The sequence below is a fragment of the Sciurus vulgaris genome, assembly GCF_902686455.1.
Source record: "Sciurus vulgaris genome assembly, chromosome: 19".
NCBI lineage: Eukaryota > Metazoa > Chordata > Mammalia > Rodentia > Sciuridae > Sciurus > Sciurus vulgaris.
In genome coordinates, this window is record NC_136480.1 from 31,243,917 (window position 1) to 31,271,208 (window position 27,292).

Here is a 27,292-nt window from a genome sequence, read left to right on the forward strand (position 1 = left end):
ATTAACTGAAGTGCATAGGGAAGGCTCTGTGAGGTGAGTAGAAAGGACTTACTGAGATATGTAAAGATTCCCCTCTAATGCGAATGATTAGAGGTATCTGAGTTGACTAGGGAGAAAATATTCAGGTGTGAAAGGAGGACCCTATGAGGTGTGTAACAGAGCTCTCTGACGTGTGAAGGAATGGCTTTCTGAGATGTGCAGAGAGGTTTCATATCATATATCATATTAAGGGTCCTCTGAGGTGCATGGAAAGAGCTTTTTGAGGTGTGTAGTATTTTGTCAGTGCATTGTGGAGGAAGCATCTCTAAGGTGTGTCTATACACACCTTCAAGGTCTGAAGTGTGTATAGGTCAAGGTTTGAAGGGCACTTGATGGGAATAGAGAGGGCTTCGTGAGATGTGTGAGGAGATGACTTTTTGGTGGGTAGGAAAGTGACTTTGAGTTGTGTAGGTAGGAGTATTAAGGTGTGAAGGAACAATGTTCTGAGGTGTATAGGTAGGGCTCTCTGTATGTATGTTGGATCCTCTTAAGTGTATTGAATGGCTCTATAAGTTGTGAAGTAGGGCTCTGTGACGTGTGGGAGTGCTCCCTTAGGTGAGTAAGGAAGGCTATTTGAGATGTATAGAGAAGGCCTCTGTGGTGAGAAGAAATGGCTCTCGGAGGTGTGAAGGGAGGGCTCTCTGTGTTGAGAAGGGTTTTCTGAGATATTTAGTCAGGGCTTTCAAAGGAATAGAGTGAGGACTCACTGAGGTGTGTAGGGACACATCTTGAGTGGAGTAGTGAGGGTGTTCTCAGATGTGTTAGGAGGGTAGTCTGAAATGCATAGAGAGCTCTCTTAGTTTGGTATGGCAGGATCTGTGAGGTGAGTACAAGTGCTCTGAGGTGTTTAGTGAGTTCTCATTAGGGAATAGAGTGAGGACACACTGTCATGTGGAGATTTGGTACTGTGAGGTGTGTAGGAAATGCTCTTGAGGTGGGTCATGAGGGAATTTTGAGATGTGTAAGAAGGGCACTCTGAGTTGGGAAGGGAGGCTTCCTGAGATTTTTAGTGAGGGCCTTTGAGTGGTGTGGGGAGAGCTCTATGATGTTTGTAGGAAAGTTCTATGGGGTGTGTCAGAGGGCTCCTTGACATGCAGCGGAGGCCCCTGAGGTTAGTAGGGATGGTTCACTGAGGTGTATATGGAGGGCACTGTCAGGTGAGTAGAAAGCATATTGTGTTGTGCATGGAGGGACTACTGAGATGAGTAGTGAGAGTTCTATAAGAAGAGCATGGAGGATACACAGATGTTGGAGGGAGAGCTCTCTGAGATGTGGAGGGAAGACTCTCTGTGGTGTATATTTAGGACACTCTGAGATGAGAAGGGAAGGCACCCTGTGATTTGACGTGTATGTTCTGTGAATTTGGTAGGGTTGGGTTTCTGAGGTGTGTAGAGACGTTTCCTTGAAGTGTGCTTGAGGGAGGTGAGGTGTGCAGATGCGATCTATAAGGGGTGTGGGAGGGGCTTTTGTTATTTAAAAGTGCTATCTCATTCATGTAGAAAGGTTCCTCTGAGGTTAACAATGAGAACCCTCTGAGATATGTAGGGAGAATACAGTGAGGTGTGATCAGTGGGTTCTTTGAGGAGAGTAAAAGGAATATCTGAGGTGTTCATGGAAGGCACTCACAGGAGTATCATGAGGGCTGTTTGGGACTTGTAGGTGTGCCTGTTACTAATGGGCAGGAAGCAATTTGTGGTAAGTTAAGAGGATTATCCTAGAAGAGTGTTTAGGGTTTTCTGAGATGTAGGAAGGGCATTCTGAGGATTGAATGGAAAGGCTCAGTTGAGCTGTGAAAGGCAGACTATGTGGGTGAGTACTCTCTGATATGCAGTGAAGACTCTCTGGTGTGTATAGGATGAACAATCCAAGGTCAGTAGCAAAAAGCACATGGGCTGTGTAGGGATGACCCTCTAATGTGATGTAGTGCAAGAACTCTTATGAGTAAGGAGAACACTTTGAGGTGTGAAATGAGGTCTCTATGAGGTGTGTAATGGGGCTCTAAAATGTGAATGAGGGATTTTCTGAGGTGTTTAGGTAGGGACTTTTTGAGGTATGTAGGGATTACTTAATGTGGCATGGAGAAATTATCTCTAAGGTGTACATGAACCTCTACATTGTGTAGGAAGGGCATGGAATGTGAATAGGGAAGGCTCTCTGTGGTGTGTAGGGAGGTGACTTTGAGGTGTGTAAAAATGGCTTTCAGAGGTTCGAAGGTAGAGATTTTAGGTATGTAGGGAGGCATTCTGAGGTATGTAAGGAGGGCCCTTTGAATTGTGTAGGTGGGCTTTATGAGGTGTGTAGGAGAACTCTTTGACTCAATGGGAATGTGCACATAGGTGAGTAAAGAGGGCTATTTGAGATGTATAGGGAAGGCCTCAGAGGTGAGAAGGAAGGGCTCTCTGACATAAGTAGGGAGTGTATTCATAGAACTATAGTGAGGACTAGGGGTGTGTAGGGAGGATGGTACAAGGTATCTCATGAGGGTTTTTTGAGGTGAGTAGAAAGTGTTCACTGGGGCATGAAGGGACTGCATTCTAACGTGAGTAGTGGAAGATTTCTGAGACTAGAAAAGAGGAAACACTGAGGTGTTCCAGGTGGGTTCAATAGGGTGTGGAGCAGACTTCTGTAAGTGTTAATGGAGAGTTTTCTGAGATGTATAGGGAGGGGACTCTGAGATTTGTTGGAAGAAATAGCTGAGGTTTGTAGGGATGGGCTACTTAGCTGTGTAAAAAGGACTCCATGATGTGTGTAGGGACATCATACTTTATGATGTTTGTAGAAGGGTTCTATCAGGTGTTTTGGGGCTTTATGACATGTGTGAGAGAGCCACATGAGGTAATTAGGGAGAGGCCACTAAGGTGTATATGGAAGGCACTCTGAGGTTAGTAGAATGGGCTCAGCTGTGTACAGAGGAACTTCTGACATGAGAAGTGACTTTTCAGTGAGATCATAGAGTGCATCCACAGATTTTGAAGAGATGGGTCCCTGAGGTGTGGAATACACTCTGTGATGTTTAGGTAGGACTCTCTGAAATGAAAGGGGTGGACTGCTTTTGTATTGTATGATCTTTATTGTGGGTAGGGATGACTCCCTGAGGTGTTTAAGGAGGGCTACATAGGTGTGTAGTAAGGACAATAAGGATGATTGATGTGAGTAGGGAAAGTTTTCTGAGATGTACAAAGAGATGCCTTTGAGGTATGTAGAAAAGCTTCTCTGAGATTTGAAGGGAGGGCTCTGTGGTGTGTGTGGAGGCTTCCCTGAGATGAGTAAGGAGGACTGTCTGAACCTTGTACTGTAGGTTCTCTAAGGTATGTAGAGAAGGCTCCCTGAGCTCACAGTGGTGGAATATCTGGGCTGTGTAGGTAGAACTCTCTGAAATAAAAAGGGAAGGTGCTCTGTGATTTGTAGTGTAGGATCTCTGAGGTGGGTTTAGTTGGCTCTCGGAGGTAAGTTGGACAGCTCCAGTGGTGTGTAGGTGGGGCAATTGATGTAACAAGCGAAGACCTTCTGAGGATGTAGTCAGATGTCTTTTAGTTGTGTAGGAAGGCCTTTCTGAGCTGTAGAGTGAGGCTCCTCTGAGGTGTGGGGAGGGCTCATTGTGCTCTTTATGGAGGGCTCTCTGAAATGTTTAGAAAGTCTTCTTTTATTGTAAACAAATGGGATACATGTTGTTTCTCTGTTTGGACGTGGAGTAAAGGCATACCATTTGTGTAGTCATAAATTCACATAGGGTAATGCTGTTTGATTCATTCTGTTATTTTTTTCTTCCCCCCCACCCCTACCACCCCTCTTTTCCCTCTATACAGTCCTTCCTTCCTCCATTCTTGCCACCCTCCTTAACCCTAAACCTCACCCTAACCCTAATGCTAACCCCTCCCATCCCCCATTATATGTCATCATCCACTTATCAGCGAGATCATTCGTTCTTTGTTTTTTTTTTTTTTTTTGAGATTGGCTTATCTCACTTAGCAAGTCTTAATGATTTGTGTGAGAATACTCCTAGAGATGACTGTGTGTGCTCCCTAAGGTGAGTAAGGAAGCCTATTAGAGGTGTATAGGGAAGGCCTCAGTGGTGAGCAGAAGGGCAATCTGAGGTGTCTAGTGAGGACATGCAACAGAGTAGGCTGAGTTTCACTGAGGTGTGTAGGGACATCTTTATCAGATGTGGAGAAAATGATCTTGAGGTGAGTAGTGACAGCTTTCTAAGATGTGTAGGGAGGGCAGTCTGAGGTGTATAGGGAGAGAACTATGAACTGTGTAGGGAGCACTCTAATACATGTTTTGGAGGACTCTATGAGATGTGTTAGAGTGCTCCTTGACATGTGGGAAGGGCCATCTGCGGTTATTAGGAATGACTAACTAAGGTTCATATGGAGGGTGCACTGAGGTGTGTATAATGGCTCAGATGAGTTGTGTACAGAGGAACTTCTGAAGGTGAGTAGTGAGAGTTCTCTGACATGAGTAGGATGGACACACAGATGTGAAAGGGAGGACTCTGCTGAGTAGTTAATATTCTGAGTTCACGTAGGGTGGGCACTCAGTTTTGTAGCATAGGTTCTATGAGGTGGGTAGACTTGACTCTCTGTGGTTTTTAGGGAAGTCTTTATGAGGTGTGCAGTAGGGCTCAAACAGTCATGTAGGAGAGATTTTTTGACTAAGTGATTTTTTTTATCTTAGTTGCATAGAATGGGCCCTCCTAAGTGAGTAGCAAAATCTCTGAGATAAGTAGGGAGAACAAACAAAGCTATGATGGGAGAGTTTTTTGAGGAGAGTAGAATAAATCTCTGAGGTGTTCAGGGAAGGCACTCAAAGGAGTATCAGAACAGCCCTGTGCAATATGTTGGGATGGATTTTGATCATGTGCAGGACAGGATATGTTATGAATTGTGAGGACTATCTGAGGTCTGTAAGAAGGGCATTCTAAGATTGTATGAAAGATTCTCTGATATGTGTAGGGAGGACCCTGAGATGTGTAGGGAGGTCTCTGTGTTGTGTATAATGTGGTCAATCCAAGTGAGTAGAATGACTCATGAGTTGCTTAGGGATGATCCTCTAATATGAGTAGTTAGAGATATCTGGAATGAGTAGGGAGAATGCACTGAGGTGTAAAAGGAAGACTCTAAGAGTTGTGTAATAGCACTCTTTGTAGTGTGAAGTATTATCTAAGGTGTGCAGAGAGTGTGGTGTGTAGCAAGGGCTTTCTGAGGTGAGTAGAAATGGCTCTGTGGCTTGTACACAGACTTGTGAGGTGAGTAGTGAGAGTTCTCTGAGATGAGTAGAGAGGACAGAAATGTTGAAGTGAGGGATCTCTGAGGTGTGTAGGTAAGGCTCTTGGTGGTATGCCAGGAGGGATTTTTGGTGAAAAGTGAGGACTATCTCAGATGTGTTGTTAGTCTTTTCTGAGGTGTGATGGAGGGGAATTTTGAGGTTTGTATGGAATGCTGTCAGAGATATGAATGGAGGACTTCCTGTGGTCTGTACGGTGGACTCTGTGAGGTAAGTGAGGAGGGAACATTGAAAAGTGTAGGAGGGATTTATAATGTGAGTGGGAGTGTGCCCTTAGGTGAGCAAGGAGGGCTATTTGAGTTGTGTTGGGAAGGCCTAAGTGGTGCATACAGAGGGATGTCTGAGGTGTGCAGAGTTGACATATAGGTGTAATGGATTGACTCATTGAGGTGTGTTGGGATGTCTTTCTGAGGTGTGTAGGGACTGCTTACCTTAGATAATACTCCACACTACAAAGAGTGCTATAGTGAGTAATGAGGGCTTTCTGTGATTTGCAGGGAGGGAACTCAGACATGTATAGGGTTCCCTCAAGATTTGGAGTGAGGGGCTTCTGAGCAGTGTAGTGAGGGCTTATGATATGTGTGGGAGGACTCTGTAGTTTTGTCAGGCCTCCTTAATGTGCATGGGAGGTCCCACTTGAGGTTATTAGAGATTGCTTTCTTAGGTGTATATGGAGGGTACACTAACATGTTTAGAAAGAGCTTAGTGAGTTTGCATACAGAGATTCTTCTGAGGTGAGCAGTCAGAATTCCCCTCAAATGAGTGTGGAAGACACATGGGTATCTGAAAGGTGGGCTTTCTCTGGTATGTAGGGAGACTCCTTTGAAGTGTTAGTCTTATGAGGTGTAAAGGAGTGCTTCTTGACCTGAGGCAGAGTGGCCCTTACATAAAAAAGGAGAGGGATTTGAGATGTATAGATATGATCTCTCTGGTGAGTAGAAAGTGCTCTCTACACTGTGTAATGAGGGCTTTCTGAAGTGAGTACAAGGGCTTTTTGAGGTGCTTAATGAGGGTTTCCAAATCTTGTTCCCTGCCCCCAGTTTAAGGAGGGTGATAGGTAGAAGAGGAAATGTATAATATGTCCCTTTTAAAATAAACAGCAAGGACTATGTACAAAAGACTAAGTGGACCACTGTTACATTTCCCCACTGTACATTTCTGCAAAATATGGGTGATGACAACTCCAAACTGCTTCCTACTGAAAGAAGGTGAAGTTGGAGGAAAGTGATCCAAAGTCCTTATTTTCTGTCAGGTGGTGCATAGTTCAGGGTATTCAGCATCACAGCAGTACAGAGTTTCATGATGGCTGTTGACAGGTGAATGGACAAGGCATACATAGGGCAAGGTTCATGATAGAATACAATAAGAAGAAAACAAACATCACTTTTTTGCAAAAAATTAGTACAAATGCAATTAGTATTTCAGTCAGTCTCTAAAGGGCAGGATAATTTTCTGTCTCTACAGTCCTTTGTAATAGTTAAATATTGGGCATTCCCACATAAGAACCCTTTCTTTACAGCCTCCAGCTTTGCTTACTTTCAATAGGGTGTTCACAAATATACAGTTTAAGGTATATTTAAAAGCAGTTTTTCCTTTTAAATATCCATATAGTACTCTTGTTTGCTCTACTGTCGGGTTTTTAAGACCAAGTTGGTCAAAAACATCCTTGTTTCTATCTATTGTTAAGAGTCACCTGAAATTTCTCAGCAATCCCTCTTGGAAATGAGTGTGAAGCCTCTTGACACCTTTAGATGTTGTGTACCAGTGAGGCCATCTGTCAGGATAAGTCAGAGTCTTACCAATCATCCATGGCTTCTCTTGGAACCATCAGGGACATTGCTGTCTCCAATGACACTCCTCTGTGCAGAAGTATGCTCTTAACTTCCTGTCCGCTGGGGTCCTCTTAATTTCACTGATTGGAAGTTTGGTTGATTCACCAGAGTTACAGGTCCCTTAGAGTAGTCTCTTTCTTCTCTGGGTTTTGGTTGACCTTACAGGGCAAGGGCCAAATATTGGCTGCATTTTCCTTGATTTATTTTCCTTGACTTTAAACTTCAAATCTATATAAACATCCAATAGACCAGTTTCATCAATTTCACCAGATTTAATTGAGAGCAATCGGTTTTAATTTAAGAGTTACCCCTCCCATTTAATGGGGGTCAGTATCAGCACTGGAAGTTAGCCATATATTCTCTCTGTCCTTGTAGGTGCTGGCTAATTATCTCTGATTAACTCAAGTTGTTGTTAGGTGGTGTGCCTCTGAAAAACATTTATAGGCAACAGTTATAAACTTTAAAGAAAATTACAAAATAAAATTAACAATAGCAGAACCACATTCAGTTTGTATAACAGCTATGATACAGGACTTGATATCTAGTAATGTGGTGAATAGAAGACAGGGAGTAAATAAGGGTGGGAAAAAAGAGAGATGCAGGAAAGGAAAACAAAGAGCAGAAGGAATCCATTTCTAATGGGATTTTTGTAACTGGGCATGAAAAGTGATTCAAGAGGCCTTTTTCCTCAGTGGGCTAGTTTTATTTCCCTCAATAACTGTATCAATGCTGTTTCGAATAGGAATGGACAGAGTAGAAATCCTTGTCTTGTTCCTAATATAGAGGAAATGATTTCAGTGTTCCCCTACTTGTTATGATGTTGACATTGGGATTGTCTTATGTAGCCTTTATGATATTGAGCTAAGTTCTTATTGAGCCAAATTTATTTAGAGTTTTTATTATAATCAGCACTAAATTTTTTCCAAGTCTTTTTCTGTACCTATTGAGATGAACATGTAATTTTGGTTCTTAATTCTTTTTATATGGTGAACTACATTTTTTATTTGCACAGGTTGAACTATCCTTGCACCCTGGAATGAAGTCAACTTGACTATGATATAAAATATTCTTAACATGCTTTTAAATATGCTTTGCTAATATTTTTTCAAGTATTTTTGCAACTATATTCTCAGGGATAGTGCTGTTTTACATAGCAGTGTAATACCAGCTGTATTGAGTAAATTTTAAAACATTTTCTGTCCCCTTTTGTTTCAAGAAGTAGTTTGAGAAGCAATTAATTTTTTAAAAATTATTTTCATCTTAAACAAATGAGATACATCTTGTTTCTCTGTACATGAAGTAGAAGCATACCATTAGTGTAATCATACATGTACGTTGGGTAATAGTTTTTGATTCATTCTGTTATATTTTTCCATCCTCCCACCCATCCCACCCCTCTTTACCCGCTATACATTATCTCCTTCCTCCATTCTTGCCCCCTCCAACTCCCCTCTTATGTGTCATCATCTGCTTATTAGCGAGATCATTCATCCTTTGGTCTTTGGAGTTTGGCTTATCTCACTTAGCATGATATTCTCCAATTTCATCCATTTGCCTGCAAATGCCATAATTTTATTCTTCTTTATAGCTGAGTGATATTCCATTGTATATATATACCACAGTTTCTTTATCCATTCATCAGTCGAAGGTTATCTAGGTTGGTTCCAAATCTTGCTATTGTGAATTGAGCAGCTATGTACTTTGATGTGGCTGCATCTCTGTAGTATGCTGATTTTAAGTCCTTTGGGTATAGGCCAAGGAATCGGATAGATGGGTCAAATGGTGGGTCCATTCCAAGATTTCTGAGGAATCTCCACACTGCTTTCCAGAGTGGCTGTACTAATTTGCAGCCCCACCAGCAATGTATAAGTATACTTTTTTCCGCACATCCGTGCCAACACCTATTATTGATTTTATTCTTGGAAATCACCATTCTAATTGGGGTGAGATGGAATCTTAGGGTAGTTTTGATTTTCAATTTTCTTATTACAAGAGTTGTTGAATATTTTTTCATGTATCTCCTTAGCCTAATTGTTGATTGGTTTTTTGTATTCTTGGTATAAAGCTTTTTGACTTCTTCATATATTCTGGAAGTTAGTGCTCTATCTGAAGTATGAGTGGCAAAGATTTTCTCCCACTCTGTAGGTTCTCTCTTCAGATTGCTGTTCGTTATTTGCTGAGAGAAAGTTTTTAGTTTGAGTCTATACCAGTTATTGAGTCTTGCTTTTATTTCTTGTGCTATGGGAGTCCTGTTAAGGAAGTCTGATCCTAAGTTGACATGTTGAATATTTTCACAAACTTTTTCTTCTGTAAGATGCAGGGTCTCTGGTCGGATTCCAAGGTTCTTGATCCATTTAGCATAGAGTTTTGTGCAGGGTGAGATATAGGGGTTTAATTTCATTGTGCTACATATTAATTTCCAGTTTTCCCAGCACCGTTTGTTGAGGAGGATATCTTTTCTCCGTTGCATATTTTTGGCACCTTTGACTAGTATGAGAAAATTGTATTTATTTGGGTTTGTGTCTGTGTCTTCTATTCTGTACCATAGATCCACCTATCTATTTTGATGCCAATACCATGCTGTTTTTGTTACTATTGCTTTGTAGTATACTTGAAGTTCTGTTATTGCAATACTGCCTGCTTCACTCTTTCTGCTAAGGATTGCTTTAGCTATTCTGGCTTTCTTATTCTTCCAAATGAATTTCATGATTCCTCCCTCTACTTCTGTAAGGTACATCATTGGGATTTTAATTGGAATTGCATTGAATCCGTAGAGCACTTTTGGTAGTATGGCCATTTTGACAATATTAATACTGCCTATCCAAGAACATGGGAGGTCTGTCCATCTTTTAAGGTTTTCTTTCATTTCTTTCTTCAATGTTTTGTAGTTTTCATTGTAGAGATCTTTTACCACTTTGGTTAGATTGATGCCCAAGTATTTTATTTTTTCCAAAGCTATTTTGAATGGGGTAGTTTTCCTAACTTCTCTTTCTGAAGATTCATCAATTCTGTATAAAAATGCATTAGATTTATGAGCATTGATCTTATAACATACTACTTTACTGAATTCACTTATGAGGTCTAAAAGTTTTCTGGTCTAATTTCCTGGTTCCTCTAAATATACAATCATGTCATCAGCAAATAAGGATAGTTTGACTTCTTCTTGTCCTATTCATATCCCTTTAATTTCTTTGGTCTGTCTAATTGCTCTGGATAGTTTCAAGGACAATGTTGAATAGAAGTGGTGAAAGCGGACATTCCCTGCCTTGTTCCAGTTTTTAACGGGAATGTTTTCAGGTTTTCACCATTTAGAAATATATTGGACATGGATTTAGGAAAGATAGCCTTTACAATGTTAGGGAATGTTTTCACTATCCGTTTTTTTTTTTTTTTTTTCTAGGGTTTTGAGCATGAAGGGATGCTGTATTTTATCAAAGGTTTTTTTCTGGATCTATTGCAATAATCATGTGATTCTTGACTTAATGTCTGTTGATATGATGAATTACATTTATTGATTTCCAGATGTTGAACCAACCTTCCATCCCTGGGATGAACCCATTTGATCGTGGTGTACTATTTCATTATATATTTTTGTATGTGATTTGCTAAAATTTTGTTGAGAATTTTTGTGTCAATGTTCATTAAGGATATCAGTCTGAAATTTTCTTTCCTCAATATGTCTCTGTCTGGTATAGGTATCAGGGTGATATTGGCTTCATAGAATGAGTTTGGGAGGGTTCCCTCCTCTTCTATTTCATTGAATACTTTGAAGATTATTGGAATGAGCTCTTCTTTAAAGGTCTTCTAGAACTCGACTGAGAACTCGTCTGGTCCTGGACTTTTTTTGTTGGTAAGCTTTTGATGACTTCTTCTATTTCATTCTTTGAAATTGATCTATTTAAGTTGTTTATGTCCTCCTGGTTCAGTTTATGTAATTCATATGTCTCTAGAAACATGTTGATGACTTCAAGATTTTCTATTTTGTTGGACTATAGGTTTTCAAAATAGCTTCTAATTATGTTTTCTATTTCACTCGTGTCTGTTGTGATATTTCCTTGTTCTTTCTGAATTTTAGTAATTTGAGTTTTCTCTCTGCTTCTCTTTGTTAGTGTGGCTAGCTAAGGGTTTATCAATTTTGTTAATTTTTTCAAAGAACCAACTATTCGTTTTGTCAATTTTTTGATTGTTTCTTTTGTTTCAATTCATTGATTTCAGCTCTAATTTTAACAACTTCCTTTCTTCTACTATTTTTGGTGTTGCTCTGTTCTTTTGGTAGGGCTTTGAGATGTAGTGTTATGTCATTTATTTGTTGATTTTTTCTTTTATTGAATCCACTCCATGAAATAAACTTTCTTCTAAGTATTTCTTTATAGTGTCTCAGAGATTTTTATATGATTTATCTTTTTTCTCGATTACCTCTAAGAATTTTTTATTTCCCTCCTAATGTCTTCTGTTATCCATTCATCATACAATAGCGTATTATTTAATCTCCAGGTGTTGGAGTAGTTTCTGGTTTTTCTTCTGTCTTTTATTTCTAATTTCAATCCATTATGATCTGATAGAATACAAGGTAGTATCTCTATCTTCTTGTATTTGCTAACAATGGCTTTGTGGCATAGAATATGGTCTATTTTAGAAAAGCATCCATGTGCTGCTGAGAAGAAAATGTATTCACTCTTTGTTGGATGGTTTATTCTACATATGTCTGTTAAATCTAAATTATTGATTTTGTTATTGAGAGCTATGGTTTTTTGTTCAATTTTTGTTTGGAAGATCTGTCCAGTGGTGAGAGATGTTTACTAAAATTACCTAGTATTATTGTGTTGTGGTGTATTTGTTTTCTGGCATTGAGAAGGATTTGTGTGATGTATATGGATAAGACGCTGTTTGGGGCATAGATATTTATGATTGTTATATCTTGCTGATTTTTCGTTCCCTTAAGCAGTATGAAATATTCTTCTTTATCCCTTCTTTTTTTTTTTCTTTTTTTTTATTGTAAACAAATGGGATACATGTTGTTTCTCTGTTTGTACATGGCGTAAAGGCATACCATTTGTGTAATCATAAATTTACATAGAGCAATGTTGTTTGATTCATTCTGTTATTTTTTCCGTTCCCCCCACCCCTCCCACCCCTCTTTACCCTCTATACAGTAGTTCCTTCCTCCATACTTGCCCCCCCCAACCCTAACTCTAACCCTAGCACTAACCCGTCCCTCCCCCCCATTATGTGTCATCCTCCACTTATCAGCGATATCATTCATTCTTTGGCTTTTTGAGATCGGCCTATCTCACTTAGCATGATATTCTCCAATTTCATCCATTTGCCTGCAAATGTCATAATTTTATCATTCTTTATGGCTGAGTAATATTCCATTGTATATATATACCACAGTTTCTTTATCCACTCATCAATTGAAGGGCATCTAGGTTGGTTCCACAGTCTGGCTATTGTGAATTGAGCAGCTATGAACATTGATGTGGCTGTGTCTCTGTAGTATGTAGATTTTAAGTCCTTTGGGTATAGGCCAAGGAGTGGGATAGCTGGGTCAAATGGTGGTTCCATTCCAAGTTTTCTAAGGAATCTCCACACTGCTTTCCAGAGTGGCTGCACTAATTTACAGCCCCACCAGCAGTGTATGAGTGTACCTTTCTCCCCACATCCTCGCCAACACCTGTTGTTGCTCGTATTCTTGATAATCGCCATTCTAATTGGGGTGAGATGGAATCTTAGGGTGGTTTTGATTTGCATTTCTCTTATTACTAGAGATGTTGAACATTTTTCCATATGTTTGTTGATTGCTTGTAGATCTTCTTCTGTGAAGTGTCTATTCATTTCCTTAGCCCATTTGTTGACTGGATTATTTGAATTCTTGGAGTAGAGTTTTTTGAGTTCTTTATAGATTCTGGAGATTAGTGCTCTATCTGAAGTATGATTGGCAAAGATATTCTCCCACTCTGTAGGCTCTTTCTTCCATTGCTGATAGTTTCCTTTGCTGAGAGAAAGCTTTTTAGTTTGAATCTATCCCAGTGGTTGATTCTAGCTTTTATTTCTTGTGCTATGGGAGTCCTGTTAAGGAAGTCTGGTCCTAGACCAACAAGGTGAAGATTTGGACCTACTTTTTCTTCTATAATCTGCAGAGTCTCTGGTCTGATTCCGAGGTCCTTAATCCATTTTGAGTTTAGTTTCGTGCATGGTGAGAGATATGGGTTTAGTTTCATTCTGTTGCATATGGATTTCCAATTCTCCCAGCACCATTTGTTGAAGAGGCTATCTTTTCTCCATTGCATATTTTTGGCCCCTTTGTCTAGTATAAGAAAATTGTATTTATTTGGGTTTGTGTCCGTGTCCTCTATTCTGTACCATTGATTTACCTTTCTATTTTGGTACCAATACCATGCCGTTTTTGTTACTATTGCTTTGTAGTAGAGATGAAGATCTGGTATTGCAATACCCCCTGTTTCACTCTTCCTGCTAAGGATTGCTTTAGCTATTCTGGGTTTCTTATTCTTCCAGATGAATTCCATAATTGCTTGCTCTATTTCTGTAAGGTACACAATTGGGATTTTAATTGGAATTGCATTGAATTTGTATAGCACTTTAGGTAGTATGGCCATTTTGACAATATTAATTCTTCCTATCCAAGAACATGGAAGATCTTTCCATCTTCTAAGGTGTTCTTTAATTTCTTTCTTTAGTGTTGTATAGTTCTCATTGTAGAGGTCTTTCATCTCTTTTGTGAGATTGATTCCCAAGTATTTTATTTTTTTCGAGGCTATTGTGAATGGGGTAGTTTTCCTAATTTCTCTTTCTGAAGATTCATCACTTATGTATAAAGGAAATACCACAACAGACAGGATGGAAATACAAAACATAATTAGAAGCTATTTTGAAAATCTATACTCCAACAAAATAGAAAATTTCGAAGACATCAACAGGTTTCTAGAGACATATGAATTGCCTAAACTGAATGAGGAGGACATAAACAATTTAAATAGACCAATTTCAAGTACTGAAATAGAAGAAGTCATCAAAAGCCTACCAACAAAGAAAAGTCCGGGACCAGATGGGTTCTCAGCCGAGTTCTACAAAACCTTTAAGGAAGAGCTCATTCCAATACTTCTCAAAGTATTCCATAAAATAGAAGAGGAGGGAACCCTCCAAAACTCATTCTATGAAGCCAATATCACACTGATACCTAAACCAGACAGAGACTCATCAAGGAAAGAAAATTTCAGACCAATATCCTTAATGAACATCGACGCAAAAATTCTCAACAAAATTTTAGCAAATCGCATACAAAAACATATTAAAAAGATAGTGCACCATGATCAAGTGGGTTTCATCCCAGGGATGCAAGGTTGGTTCAACATCAGGAAATCAATAAACGTAATTCACCATATTAATAGACTTAAAGTCAAGAATCACATGATTATTTCAATAGATGCAGAAAAAGCATTTGATAAAATACAGCACCCCTTCATGCTCAAAACACTAGAAAAAATAGGGATAGTGGGAACATTCCTTAACATTGTAAAGGCCATTTATGCTAAGCCCATGGCTAATATCATTCTAAATGGTGAAAAACTGAAAGCATTCCCCCTAAAAACTGGAACAAGGCAGGGATGCCCTCTTTCACCACTTCTATTCAACATCGTTCTTGAGACTCTGGCCAGAGCAATTAGACAAACCAAAGAAATTAAAGGGATACGCATTGGAAAAGAAGAACTCAAACTATCCCTGTTCGCTGATGACATGATTATATATTTAGAGGAACCTGGAAATTCCACCAGAAAACTCTTAGAACTCTTAAGTGATTTCAGTAAAGTAGCAGGTTACAAGATCAATGCCCATAAGTCTTTATCCCTTCTTACTAACTTTGGCTTGAAGTCCACATTATCTGATATGAAGATGGATACTCCAGCTTTTTTGCTGTGTCCATGGGCATGTTATGTTTTTCCCATCCTTTCACCTTTAGTATGTGGGTATCTCCTTCTATGAGATGAGTCTCTTGCAGGCAGCATATTGTTGTATCTTTCTTTTTAATCCGATCTGCCAGTCTATGTCTTTTGAGTGATGAGTTCAAGCCATTAAAATTCAGGGTTATTATTGAGATATGATTTGTATTCCTCATCATTTTACTCAATTTTGGGTTTTGATATCACTTAGTTTCTCCTTTATTTGGCTATTCCTTTAGGGTAGCTCCTCCCTCTGCTGATTTACATCATTGTATTTCATCTCTTCCCCATAGAATATTTTGCTGAGAATGTTCTGTAATTCCAGCTTTCTTTTTGTAAATTCTTTTAACTTCTCTTTATCATGGAGGGATTTTATTTCATCATTAAATCTCAAGTTACATTTTCTTGAGTATAAGATTCTTGGTTGGCATCCATTTCCTTTCAGAGCTTGCAAAACGTTATTCCTGTTCCTTCGAGCTTTTAGGGTCTGGATTGAAAAATCTGCTGATATTCGCATTGGTTTCCTCCTGAATGTAATTTGATTCATTTCTTTCACAGCCTTTAAAATTCTGTGTTTATTGTATATGTTAGGTATTTTCATTATAATGTGCCTTGGTGTGGGTCTATTGTAATTTTGTATATTTGGAGTCATACAAGACTCTTGTACTTGATTTTCCATTTCATTCTTCAGATGTGGGAAATTTTCTGATATTATTTTTTTGAATAGATTGTTCATTCCTTTGGTTTGTTTCTCTGTGCCTTCCTCAATCCCAATAATTCTTAAATTTGGCCCTTTTCATGATATCCCATAATTCTCATAGATTTTGTTCATGATTTCTTACCATCTTCTTTGGTCAACTTTGTTTTCAAGATTAAGTATTTTCTTTTCAATGTCTGAGGTTCTATCTTCCAGTTGTTCTATCCTCTTGGTTATGCTTTCTATGGAGTTTTTAATTTGGTTTATTGTTTCCGTCATTTCAAGGATTTCTGTTTATTTTTTTTTCAGTATCTCTAACTCTTTATTGAAATGATCTTTTGCTTAATGTATTTGTTTTTTTAACTGTTGAGTGGTGCAATCATTCAAAGCCTGCATTTGCTCTTTCATCTCATCATTTGCTTCTCTGATCATTTTAATTATGTGCATTTTGAACTCCCTTTCTGACATTTCTTCTGCTATGCTCTCATTGGATTTTATTGATGTAGCATCCAGGTTTGTTTGGGACATTTTCTGTCTTTGTTTTTTTCATATTAATCAGGTATCTACCTCTCTAGTAGTGAAACTCTATTGGCTTATAGTGTCCCTGTAGATTTCCAATAACTCACCTCCTAGCCTTCAGTAGCCTGAAGTCTTGGCGGAACTTGATAATGCAGTGCTACACAAGAAAGGTGTCCCTCCAGTGGTGGTGGCCTTCAGGTGTGGTGTATTTCCTGCTGGTGGGAAGATGTGCCTCCACTTGTTGACTGATAGTCAGTCAAAAGGGGGTCTAGACTGTGGGCTGGGGTATGGCTGGTCTGGGCCTGTTTCTCTGGTTCTACCACCCTTGTGGGAGAGCCTTGCCCAGTGGGGGAGACATACCTGATGGGGAAATCTTGCTGAGCAGCTCTCCTCTGAGAAGTTCCCTTTGGTGCAAAACTACCACCTGGGCTGGGCAGCCCTTCTCTTCAATGTTCCCAGGGATCTGTACCTACCTCCTGGGCCAGGGAGCCTTGCCCTGTGATTGAGACTCTAGGTGGGCAACCTTCCTCTGTGACATTTCCTGTGGCCTGGTACTACCACCTGGTCTGGGGGGCCTGACCTTGTGAGGGATTCTTTCTCTGAGCGGCCCACCTCTGGCCTACTTCCCATGCCTGGGACCCTCATTCTGTGCCAAAACCTCTTGTTGGGCTGTCCTCCCCTACAATGCCTCTGGATATCTGGGTTTACGGTTCCAGTGGGGGAGTCTCACTGGGCCATTCTACTCCACAAATTTCCCTGTATTTTGGGACTACTGACCTATCCAGAGAGCCTCACCCATGGGAGAGACTTACCCAGCAGCTCTGAGTTGGTCCCGAGTCTCTCAATACCTCCTCTTCTTGAATCCTGAGTCCTGTCAGAGGGACTCCAGTCTCCTGTACATGTCTTAGGAAGGGAGCTGCCCTTCTGATGATGATGGCCATGCCCTCAGGAATAATTCAAAATGCCTGCACCAGCCTCCAAAGAAGATGGGGAGCCCCAGCACGTGTGTGCTGAGGCAGAACAGAGGCAAGTGCAGTGTCCCTCGTCAGTAGGCAGACAGGCAGGCAGGGTCAGCAATGGCATCTGATCTCAATGTGGGGGTCAGGTGGATCAGATAGCGCTGCCAGATGGCATCCAACATCAGCATTGCAACTAATTTTTGAAATTTTTTTTAGATATAGAATGACAATTTTTAAATTTTTTTTTTTTTGTGGTACTGAGGGGTGAACCCAGTGCCTCACATATTCTAGGCAAGTCCTCTCAAAAAGAGCTACAAAATCAACCCTCATCAATTGTTTTAAAAATGTGTGACAGAATTCAGCTATGGTTATATTTGGTCAATGCTTTTCTCTTTGAGATGGATTTTTTAAAAATATCTTTAGCTAGGTAGAGTGGTGCATGTTTGAACTCCCAGTTGCTCAGGACTCTGAGGAAATAGGATCAGAGATTCAAAGCTACTCTCAGCAATTTTCTAAGACCCTGAGTAACTTAGCAAGACCCTCTCTCAAAATAAAATATAACGAAGGACTAAGAGTGTGACTTTGTTGTTTAAAATCCCTGGGTTCAATCCCTGGTACCAATATACTGTACAATTATAATATACATATATATACATATATATATATATATTTGCACTAACAAATACTATTACTAACATATTAGTAAGATAATTACATATATATTGGTTAGTAAGTTGTAATTATCTTAATAGTATATTCATTCTGACATATTCTGACATATTCATGTATGTACATAATAAAATTTGAAGTGTCTCTTCCCTCAGTGCCTCAATTTTCCCTCCCCTCATCTATCCTCATGAGCCTCTACTTTTCTCTTCTTCCTTTCCTCTTTTTTGAAATCTTTATTTTCTTCATTCAATTTTTCTTTCTAGTTTTCACATATAAAACACTTGATCCTTGATTTTCTAAATCTGGCTTGTTTCACTTAGCGTGATGTTTTCCAGGTTCATTTATTTCCAATGAATGACATATTTCCATTCTTCTTTATGGCTGAGTAGAATCTGTACAGCTGTGAAGAGATGTGTAGATACTATTTCCTGGGAATATTACCTGTAGCACACAGGACCTCCCATGTGTGGGACCAGGCTCCTGTTGTGGGAACCAGGGAATGGAGACCCAGGGAGTAGAAGGTCTTATCTGATACAAAAGGGACACTCCCATCTGTGAATTTTAGTGCTTATACACCCACCATCCAGCCTGACCACCTCCAGAGCATCCTTTTTTGTCTGTGTTGACTACTAACTTGACTATTTGGCATAGGTTTCCTTGACAGCTTTGCACCTGAGAGAAGGGAGTCAACCTGAAGGTGAAATGTTACAGTCCTCCAGGTGTCAGCTGTAGGACTCAGCTCCATTGAAAAATTATTTCTCTTTTCTCCATTTGTGGAACTGTCTTCATCAGCTTGACAGTGGCTGGCTCTTCACATAGCAGTTTTGCTGTTCTGGTCCTCAGCTGTGGTTGAGGATGGAAATCTGGGGTCAGAGAAGACCTGGGACCACTGGCCAGGTGAACTAGGTTTAATTCCTTCACTTTTCTGGGATTCATGTTTCCCATGTTGTGAAATTGGATAGACAGTTAATAATGGTGACATTTAATTACAGCAGGTGCCATTGATCATCTTGTGCAAGTTTCATGTGTTTACGACTTCTATCCCTGCTCCCATCATTTACAACAGAAACACCATGAGCAGGAGCCACATTTATACTCATCTTGCAGGACAGGGATGCTGAGCCATGTAGAAGATAATTCACTCAAGGTCATGCAGCTCACAAATGGCAGCTTTTTAAAGTTATGGTGAGAGAAGAAAAAACAAGTGAGCACAGTAAAATAATGGCAGGTAATAATTAGAGTCTTAGAGCAGGAAAAGGAGGTGAAGGGTATTGAGATTTTCTGCTGTGACTGGTGGTCAGTGGGCCTCAGAAGAGGTGAGAACAGAGGCCATATTGCAAAAGAGAAGGACATTGTGCTGTGGAGCACAATTTAAGTACAGACTGTTCACCTCTCAGAAGTCCAAATCAGAGAGATTTCATTAGTTTGCCAACTGATTGTCTTTCACAATGCCCCAAAAATGGCTACTGGGAGAACAGCCCTGACTACAGGGTTGCAGGGTTTTTTACACCATAAGTCAGTGCATCAATCATAAGTGTCTGTTGCAATGATTTGAAAGTACAAACTAACATCATGTGATCTGAAATCATAAACAAAAGGAGAAGTGGGTCAAATGACCTCAGATGGGTACAAGTTAAAGAATGGGTACTAACATCTAGACAATCACTGTTGACATCACTGTTAACATGTTTTTTATTACACTTTTTTTAAGAAAAAACAGTAATAAAGAAGAGCAATTTTTCATTATGTAAGAATTGTCATTTTTTTATTGACAAACATGTCATGCTAAGTAACTGATGATGGGTACAGAGGTGGGGTGCTCCCATGGGAGAATCATTTCCTACATAATGAGGAGTATCACAGCAAAATGGAATCTGTTTAGTTATTGCCCATATATCCTGATATATAATATTTTCATCAAGTCAAATCTGTCAGCCCATCACAGGTTTCACTCCTGTCTGAAAGATGAAACTCAGAGAGGAGCAGCACAGGTAATTTCGGATGCCTGGCCATTAGCTTATAGGGCTGGAGCCCTGTAGGTGTTTTACAAATTTGATGTGTGGGAAGGTGGGGATGGTGTTAGCAGGGTGACCTGAGATCCTTCCTGTTGTATGTATATGTGCATATGAGCTTGCAGGGAAGGATGCCCAGAGTCAGTATCCTATGTAAAATTCACAGATACCCAGAGTCAATATCCTGGTCATAGTTGGGAGAAAATGTTGAAGGGATAGAATTCTCATTTGAAATGTATTTTATTCTATCTGGGCTGCTCTAATGAAATATAAGAATCTATCATATTTTATAAATAGCAAAAATTTTTGGACACTTCTGGAATCTAGAATATTCAGGATCAAACCTCCAGCATATTTACATCCTTTGGTGAGGATCTCTGTCCTCATAGGCAGCTGCAATTTGAAGGTTATACTACTTGAACCCCTCCTTCACCATGATATTATGGTTAAGAGGTGGGTCCTTGGGGACTTGATGTGGTCATGAGACAGGTGCCTTCATCAGTGGAATTAGTATCCTTATGAACAAGGTGCAAGAGGTGAGCTGGCCCCTTCCACCATGCGAGGACACAGCCAGAAACTCCCATCACTTAGGAATGTCTTCACCAGATATTGAATCTTCAGGTACTTTGATCTCCCACACTGTGAAAAATAAATGTGAGAGACTTATAAACAACAGTTTTCTATAATTTAAAATAGCACCTTGATCAGACTAAGGGAGTCCACTGTCTCACTGTGTTGTAACAGAGTAAAATTAGAGGACCCTTTTTATAAAAAGACAATAATTCCATCTGTGGAGCTTCAAACCTTCAACAAATAACCTCCAATACCTCATCTACTGCAAGGTGAGGGAGGTTTAGGATTTCAAAATACAAGTTAAGGAGGACAAACATCCAGACCATAGTAAAATTGATGTCCTTTCTTTGCTCAGGGTATCATGTAATTGCCTCATGCATAGACTTCCATGAGCTTCACCAAAATCCTGAGACACAAAAATATCTGTAGCTATAAGCCCCAAAAATCAGTGTCTCTAGGTGGATTAGGGCCAAGAGACCAGTGGTCAAGTCAGTGGGCTTGAACCTGTGCTGGGGAAGGAAAGTGAATTTGTGGAAGAGAAGAAAGTTGGTGTTGGTTGAGATCACAAGTCCAACTTCAGAAAAAAATGCGCTTCTTATGATGATAAAATGATATAGTTGGTTGATTTTTTCACCATTTGGACAAGGAATCCCATAGTTTGTATCTTAGGAGAACATGAAGAATAAAATTTTTCCTTCAAATATATCACCTGCATCAATCTCAGCCTATAGTGTTATCAGAAAAAGGTGTGGATTCAACCCAGTACACCCTTTTCTCACTTCAGTTATCAAGTTTCTCTGACACTCTCCAAGTGCAATTCCCCTATTATGACCAAATCATGTCTGGATAATGTAACAATTGTTGGACTCTTACTATATATTAGATTCCCTATATATTCTGAATTACCACATATTATTAAGAAGAGTTCTCAATCATAAAATAATCTCGAGGTTTTCTGGGGTAATGTCTTACTTTGTTTTCATCTTTCTCATCTTCCTAAGCACCAGGTACATAATAAAAAAACATAATATTTTGTGAATTCAAGTGGGAAATTGCATAATATTAGGAAAATCTAACCTTCTCAAGAAACAAATCTCAATGGAGCAGGTTTACAAATAGGTATAACATTTCAGTTCTGTCTTTGTTCAGGTATATTACCAGACCTAATATTTTTTAATTAATTAACTGAGACAACATTGAGAAGTATGCACTCTAATGTTCATTGTTTGAATTTGAATCTGTGATCTCATATTGAGTTCACGTGTGACCTTGATGTTAATTATGACCATTTCATCTATAAGATATGGGCAGTCATATTACCTATATCCTGCAGCTATAATGTGTGAAAGAAGATGAAGTATCAAATAAGGAAGTGTTTCTGAGCTGTAATGACCTCTACAGAAATGTTGGCTTTTATGTATTAATTTTGCAGTCCCTTATACATGTGACTTGGGAGATTTAATTCAGTTCTTTTAATAATGACTATCTGTTTTGCTTCCTCAGGGAATTTCCATACTGTGAGAACATTTTATCAATATCTGTAGAAAGATCTTTGTACTTTAGGATTGTCTTTGAATCCCCAATGTAAGTAACCACTTTACACATCTGTTATTATCATAACCAGAATAAATATCCTAAGTGAGCTAGGTTCAGTTATCAAATATTAGTATGAACATATTCTAATTGTTTTCTCCTCAGTCATCTGGAATGAGGGTGGTAATTGAAGTGACAGTTGACACAGATTTAAAGGCAGTCCATTTAAGGTTTTCCTTAAGGAAGAACAATTTGACCCAAGTCTGTAAAATGGACCTCAAAAACAGTCCCAGTTTTTATCTTCATGAAGTAAGCAAATATATTTCTGCAGTTCACAGACCCAAGCATAAACTTGATAAAGTAAATTTGATTTTCATCTACAGATAAAATATTTTCAATGCAAATCATATTTGTTCTTTAATTCAAGTGTTTAAAATATATTATTTTACTCAATTCCAGCCACATAATAAAGGTAAGAGTCATAGAAAATCATGTGTGTGAGGCTAAATCATTTTATGACTCTTTACAACATGTAGACCTATAAGGCAAGATACTAAAGGAAACAAGAACATTTAAATATTTATGAATATGGAATACCATTTAAAATCAGAGCTACTTGGTTAACACATTGAAGTGTTGACTTTTTAATTTTGTTTTAATTGGAATCTAGTGTTTGTACTTGGATATAGGATACAGCATTGTAATTCTACAGGTGTATAGAGTGTGAAGTGATCAAATCAGGGCAAATTTCATCTTCTTAAGTATCATCATTTTTATGTTTGAAACCTGAGAACTCTATTCTGGTTATTTGAATTGTAAAAGTATTTATCATAGGCTGTAATCACCATATTGTGCTATAAAACCTAAAAGTTTCTATCCACTCTTAACTGTTTGAAATACTTGTTGCCCACCATCACTTCCATCACTTCCATTCTTATAGATCTAGGAAGATTTCCTCTTTTTGGTTTCTGTTTGATCATCTTCTTCTTGTTTAATACAAGAGTGCCAACATGCAGTCCTTATGGAGAAGGTAAACTCTCTATTACCAATAGGAAAGGCAATCTTATTCCATATTAACTATCAGGTCAATGACTCAATTCTCTGCATTCACTCATTTCGTGTTTTGGGGTTTCCTCCCATGATAAGTCCAAAGGAAAAGAAAATGGAAAAATAAAAATAAAATATTCAAATGTGTCCAGCTTTTATGGGTAACATTTGATCACTAGGACACAGTGCTCCTATTTTGTGATATCTATGCACATATAAATGACATATGCTAATTCTTTTAAATTTATTTTACACTGGTGAAAATATTATATGTATATTTTTATAGTATAAGTTTAAATAGATCAATTTTGGCATGGAATAAATATTTAAAGAAATACTTAAAAATTGTTTTAAGCTGAGCACAGTGGTGCATGCCTGTGATTCCCATGTCTTGGAAGGTTGGGGAGGAGAAATGGGAGTTCAAAGTCAGCCTCAGTAACTTAGCAAGGCCCTGAAAACTTAGATGGACCCTTTCTCAAAGTGAATAATAAAAGGGGCTTGGATGTGGCTCAGTGCTTAAGCTCCCTTTGCACACATGACAAAACAATGCCTCGACCTCACCATTGTTGCCTGACCTCCTTTAACAGTACATCAGGGATTCAGATTAGCATCCTGGGCCTACCCTCACTTGCTGCCCTTCCTGCCATGCCCCACTGAAACCCTGCACTGGCTCTGCCATACAGCCACCCCAGAACACCTGGTTGCTCTGACCTAGATCCGGATAGTAATCGTTTGTTCCATGGGATCCTTACATTAATTGAAATGTGTTGTAGCACTTCCAAAGTACAGGTTTAGGCCTGGAGATGCATATCAGTTGTCAAGAAAGTGCTTAACAGATGTGTGCCTATGTGTTCCATCCCCAGCATCTAAATGAATAAAAAAATAAAATATCTAGGGTGCACTGGCACATGCCTGTAATCTCAGGAGACTGAGAAAGGAGTATTATACTTTTGAGGTGACCCTTATTAAAAATACTTTCATTAAAATTTATTTTGAGACCAAAATTTTGATCACATCATTGAGGTGATCTTATTTCACATAGAAATTTTGGTCACAAAATAAACGTGTCAAGTTAGCAACTGCTTCTCTTTCACCTGAATTTGTGAATGACCCTATTTACAAAAAATATATATATATATTACTGTACACACTTGATCTCATTTTAATAACTTTTTTTTCCTTTCTTCTATCCCTCCTCCTTCTTTCATTGCTCCCATCTACATGACTAGGAAAGCATCCGTAATGATGTCACCTAATGCTTATTCTGGTGTCTGGGGCACTTGATTTTGTTGTGGATCCTGTCCCCTGCTGAGTTTTTCAGTATTCTGCTCTATAATTTCAATTTTTTTAAAGAGCCTTTAGCATTTTTATAATATAATGCAATCAGTTTTCCAAAAGATTAGCACTGTTTTTGAAGGATTTGGCCACTGAATGACATGATGAGGAAAGCACCTGGCATAGTGTGACTGAGTGATTCTGACTGGCCCCTAATTCCTCTGTAGGGACTTACATGTTGTTCTTACCTGGAATGTCCTTCCCTTTGCCCTTTAGCAAACTTCTATTCATCCTTCAATATCTAGCTGATTGTTAAAAATTTTTAAATACCTGCATTCAGACCATCACAATTTCCTCTGGAAATTTGGAAACTGGGTGCTGATAAAGTGACAGCAGAAAGACTTAGAGTGGGGTCATGTAGCAGCAGTGTCCATAGTGGGGTTTTGGGCTATAAGATCACCTGGCACAGTCCACTTCCTTCTTACCCTCAGGTTCCTGTGACCTCTCCAGTGTCCTCTAACACATTGTTTTTATGGAAATCACCCATATTTCTTTCTGCAACTTGTAGCCCAAGTCCCCAACTTCTTTCCTGTCTCCTCAGCAAGGAGTCAATCTGTCAGAATGAACAGTAGAGAGGCTCTCCTTCTGAGACTAAACCTTAAGAAGGCCATGGTTACACAACTATCCTGCCTCATTCTGAGAAGCCCTGTGCTGGCTGGCGAGGAGAGCACAGATGAATCTTGTTTGACAAGGAGCTGTGTCCATCCTCTGCTGGAAAACTGAGAAGGTTCTGAATGCCACAGAGCTAGAGAAAAGCAAAGGGCAGGTCCTGTGCAAACACACACACCTTTAATGCTGGCTAGGATCCTCTGTAAGCAGGGCAGGGAAATTGCTATTTGCTCACCTGTGTCTTCTCTACTTCCATACTCTGCCTGACACACAGATGGTGCTCCAAACATTCTCACCTTTATGCTAATAAACAATTATTATCAGCTGCACTGTTTAAATGGTGAGACTGACTCAGAGGCAAACAGAGTGGTTCAAGGTCATTCATTGGCGATGTGGGTTCCCAACATGACATCAGTTCAGATATTCCTTAGCCTAAGCAGTGTCCAAGACCACTGGGAAACACTGCAGGACCCATTTTATTCCTTTAAGATGGAGTTCTCCAGGAGAGCTGGAGCAGCCAGTTGAGGGAGGAGTGGCTAGTGTACAAATGAGTATGACTGCAGAGCCAGGCTGATCAAAAAGAGCAAAATCATTTGAGATGTTATTGAAGATAGGTGGAATTGGACCAAGCCAGGTTGAAAAAGGTTTCAGGGCCAGAGGGAAAACATGCAATTCCTGTATGTTAAATAGGTCAGAAGACGATAAGCCAAGAGGCCAGAATGCAGTGAAGCAAGTGTGTGGTGTGGGCCTGGTGCTCCAGAGCAGAGCCAACTGGAGCCCAAACATTGGGCAGAGCGTATGAGAGAAAGTTGACTGAAGCTAAAGAGATAGACAGCCAGAGTCCAATGTATTCTTGTGGGACCCATTGGATGGTTGGAGCTGGCAGGGCGGAGCTACATGGAGCCCTAAAGCCCAATCCCTTGCAGCAGTGGGCAGGGAAGGGCCTCAAGGAAGCAAGTGGGAGGAGCACCCGGTTCAGGGCTCATCAGGTGAGCTCAGTCTGGGACTCAGGTTTCCAACAGGTGAGCAGAAGGTGTGCTGGGTTCTTTTGCAGCAGGCAAAGAAAACTCAGGGAACCCAGAGAAGTACATATGCTTTGGAAATCATTTTGAATGTCGCTGTGAGCCAAAGGGGAAAGCAGGGCCCTTGATGTGAGCTCAGAGTCTTTTCTGTTGGAGCTTCAGTTTTTCACTTTCACAATTAGGCAATGGAGCAAGGAAGAGGAATCCCTGGTGAAGTCTTCCTTAATTCTTCGCTCTCACTAGATGCTGTGGACTTTCCGTGTATTCAGGTGGGTTGGGGGTCCTTTGAGTTTCTTGGAGGGCTCTTGGGGAATATGTCCATAGAGACTTTGTTTTTGAGGAGCAACCATTTTCTGAGGCATGTTCAGAGACTCCTCCTGGTGTACGCTGTATAGATGGTGTAACCTGAATGTCCAAAGAGGGTAACCATGTGGAATGACTGTCACTGGAGCCTAGTTCGGATGGCACAGTCCACCTCACTCACTCATGGTGCAGGGGCTTCCTGGTGCCTGGGCAGTGAGATAAGCATAGATGGGGGAGGTTGAAGGGTTATCAAAAATAATATTTCTACAAGACAACTCCCCAAGAACAATGAAGGGACAGTGTGGCTCAGGAGGAGGGAAGAGAAATTACCCAAATATTTGGCCTCTCCCAGTGCACCCATTCCCAATTAACAATGGGCCATAAGGGGATAAAGCAAACTTTCATCCCTTCCCAGGTTCTTCTCCAGCATCTCCACCAAAAGCAAACATTTACCTCATCCCAACCCCAGTGAATATTGAAGGAAGGAGTCAAATACTAAAATGCTGAGCCCTGAAATTTGACCTTCCCCCATTGCAAATTACCTTCCTAAGTGAGTATTCTAACCTGTACAACTAGCCTCTGACAATAAAAACTGCATGTCTGCTGTCTCCAATGAAACTATAAAACTCAGTCTCCTTCTTTAACTCCATACCCAGAAAATGGGCCCTCCTGTGCCTGACCCAGGGAGCTGGCTGCATCATAAAGGAAATCTTACTAATCTGAGGTTTGCTTCCCATCTCCTGCCTCAGTTATCAGTGGGCCATGAGCTTACAGAGGTGACCATGACCCTTGCCAAGGGTAACCTTGGGGGACTCACTGCATCTGTAAAGCAGGAAAAGGAACAATGCCTACCTCTCAGGCTGGTGTAAGGCTGAGCACCAGCTTTGTGAGTCTACAAT